Genomic DNA, 2908 nt, shown 5'->3' with positions numbered 1-2908 from the left:
CAAAATGATTTATAGTGAAGTTTTGAGAATTCAATTAAAGTCTTGTTAAATACATGCTTCTTCTGTAAATTTTGTTACATATACCATAAAATGAAAATATCAGCTAACATCAAGCTTTGGAGCATTAGTAAAATTTTCTCATATTGTTGTATAATAAAGGAAATATCTGTTAACACATAATGTAATCAGAATATTGTTTAGTATTTAACAAATTGCTGGTACAGAATTGAGTTTCTAACAATTATTTTTCTGGCATTAAGTAAAAAAATGCATCCATAATTACAAAACTAAATACTCAATGAAACTCATAACCTTCTATAATTTTCATTTCAACAAAACAGCAAACACACACACACATATTAGAGATGGGGAAAGGCTCTGACCCCTAGGCAGTGTGATTATGGATCACTGCAATCTTGAGATCCTGGGTTTCCTGCCTCAGCCTTACCTAAATAGCTGGGACTACAGGGAGGCACCACCACATCCGGCTAAATTTTTAAGTTTTTTTAGAATTTGGGTCTCACTCTGTTGTCCAGGCTAAGACAGCAAACATTGAATATATGAAAATCCATGCCAGCTACTCTACTAGGTATGAGCAATATGAGCTGAATAAGAAAGTGCTTATATGAAAAAAATCCCACTATAATAATTTTATGATTTATGACTACAATCATAAACATCATCATATACCTCAAGATTTGCATCTGTCTTTAAAAACAAAACTATACTGAAACCACTGCACTTAATAAGTACATCACCCCAACTTTCCAAGTTTTTTTCCTCATCCTCATAAGGATTATTTTCATTTATAATAATCATCATTTTATACACACACACACACACACACACACACACACACACATCCCTGGTACAAACATAAAATAGCTGATCTACAAGCTTTGGCTTAAAAAGGAATCTCTAGTCTTAAACAACAAAACAAGAAAGACTTCTTTATATTTGTAAAGATTCAAGCTTGAAAATGTTACTAATCATACCACATATAAACTTATTTGCATATTTACTTAAATATTTGTTAGATACAATGTGATTGGGGGAATGACTCCATAATTCAACTCTTGACTTTGACTCTTATTTTGTCAGGGTTGCATCATTAATTATGAGTGACCTAGCATTTCTAATGAAAATTTAAGCGTTCGATGAGGGCCAAATTATTCATTTTAAACACGTGATGTAAATTAATATAAGCCAAAGATTTGGAACCTATAATTCATGCAAATTAAGCTATTACAATAAAATTCCTATCTTTTGCATGTAAGGCAAAATTGTTCCAAAAAGTAGTTATTTTCCTTCCGAATCTTTAGTTAGCAATAGAATGACAAGGGAATATAAATAACATAATTTTAATATTTGAAATCAGATCCATAAAGATTAAAACGGTTCACATCACCATCTACACATATACTGTCTAGTTTAAACTATTAATGATCTTAAAATGTTATAAATAAGCCGGGCTCGGTGGCTCAGCCTGTAATCCTGCGCCTTTGGGAGGCTGAGGTGAGCGGATTGCCTGAGGCTGCGGGTTCAAGACCCACCTGGGCAGCGAGACCTCATCTCTACAATAAATCAAAAAAATCAGCCGGGCGTGGTAGCGCATGCCTGTAATTATGGGCTACTTGGAAGGTTGAGGCGGAAGGATGGCCGGAGCCCAGCAGGTCGAGGCTGCAGTGGCCGAGAGCGGCCACGGCACTCCAGTCTGGGCAACAGAGTGAGACTCCAACTCAAAAAAAAAAAAAGTTATAAATAATGTCTTTTGTTTGTTTATATTTTACCTTGAAAGGCACTGGTTCTTCAGTAAGAGGACTAACAGGAAGTGAAGCCGTACTGCTTGCTGGGCTCATGTCTGCACTCTGCAAAGAAAGCAAAAATAAATTAAGGAAGGATCTTTTTGAGTTTGTCTCTATTATTTGTAATTCAGAATCCAATTCTCATTAAAATAAAGATTAAATAAAATATGGAAGTAGAAAAATTTAAATCATAATTATACAAGAAATTATTCTTTACATAGAAATAAATAGTTATCTTGGAAATTAGTCAAAGTATCAGTCTCCATGTATATTTCAAGTGCTTTTCACTTACTATAATGGCCATCTTTTGTGTTAGGGTGGTATTTAGTATCACCTTCGCTGAATTTATATTTTTACCTTTTCTTTTAAATTAAACTATATCTGTAATGATGCATTATGTTGCTATTTCATTGTCTTTCAGACTGATTTTCTAACATGTATTATACATTTTTGTCTTCTATGGACATTTAAATTATTGTACCTAGTTTTTTTTCCATTATGTAAAACTATATTTCCTATAAATATAAAATTGCAAACTGAAAAAAATTAAATCTTAAAAATTCCCAAATTCATAAACCCTGACATTTTTCCTTTCTTATATTCTGCTATGCAAAAAAAATGAAGGACAAGATATTCATAAATATAAGATAATGATTAGAATGTTGCTAATTCTATTATTCTAGTTCTTTAAAAATATATAATCAATTAAAACCTCTTAAATGAGAGATTAGCCTTAAACAGATATGGGTTAGAAGTTCATCATTAATTTACTTTCTAAGAGGCAAGGAAAAAAAACACTGATAACAGGGAGCAATAGAAGTTATTTTATTATATTCTTAACTCATTCTCTCAGAGAAATACTTCCATATGAGTAAATAAACAAATAAGACATTACAAAGAAATACATTTTAGAAACCTACATTTCTCAGCTTAGTTTCAAAATATACATGAACAGAAGTACAGAAAATTCTGCAGTAAAGATTAAAGCAAAAAAAAAAAAGAATTAGCCTTGATTTTCATAAGGGTATAAAAAGACAAGTTTGACTCACTTGACCTATGCTCCAATGAAAGAACACATTCTTAGATTTTCTTTCTATTCAAAG

This window comes from Carlito syrichta, unplaced genomic scaffold (assembly GCF_000164805.1).
Source record: "Carlito syrichta isolate Samal-C Ts95f unplaced genomic scaffold, Tarsius_syrichta-2.0.1 Scaffold135764, whole genome shotgun sequence".
Lineage (NCBI taxonomy): Eukaryota > Metazoa > Chordata > Mammalia > Primates > Tarsiidae > Carlito > Carlito syrichta.
This window is presented reverse-complemented; position numbering follows the sequence as displayed.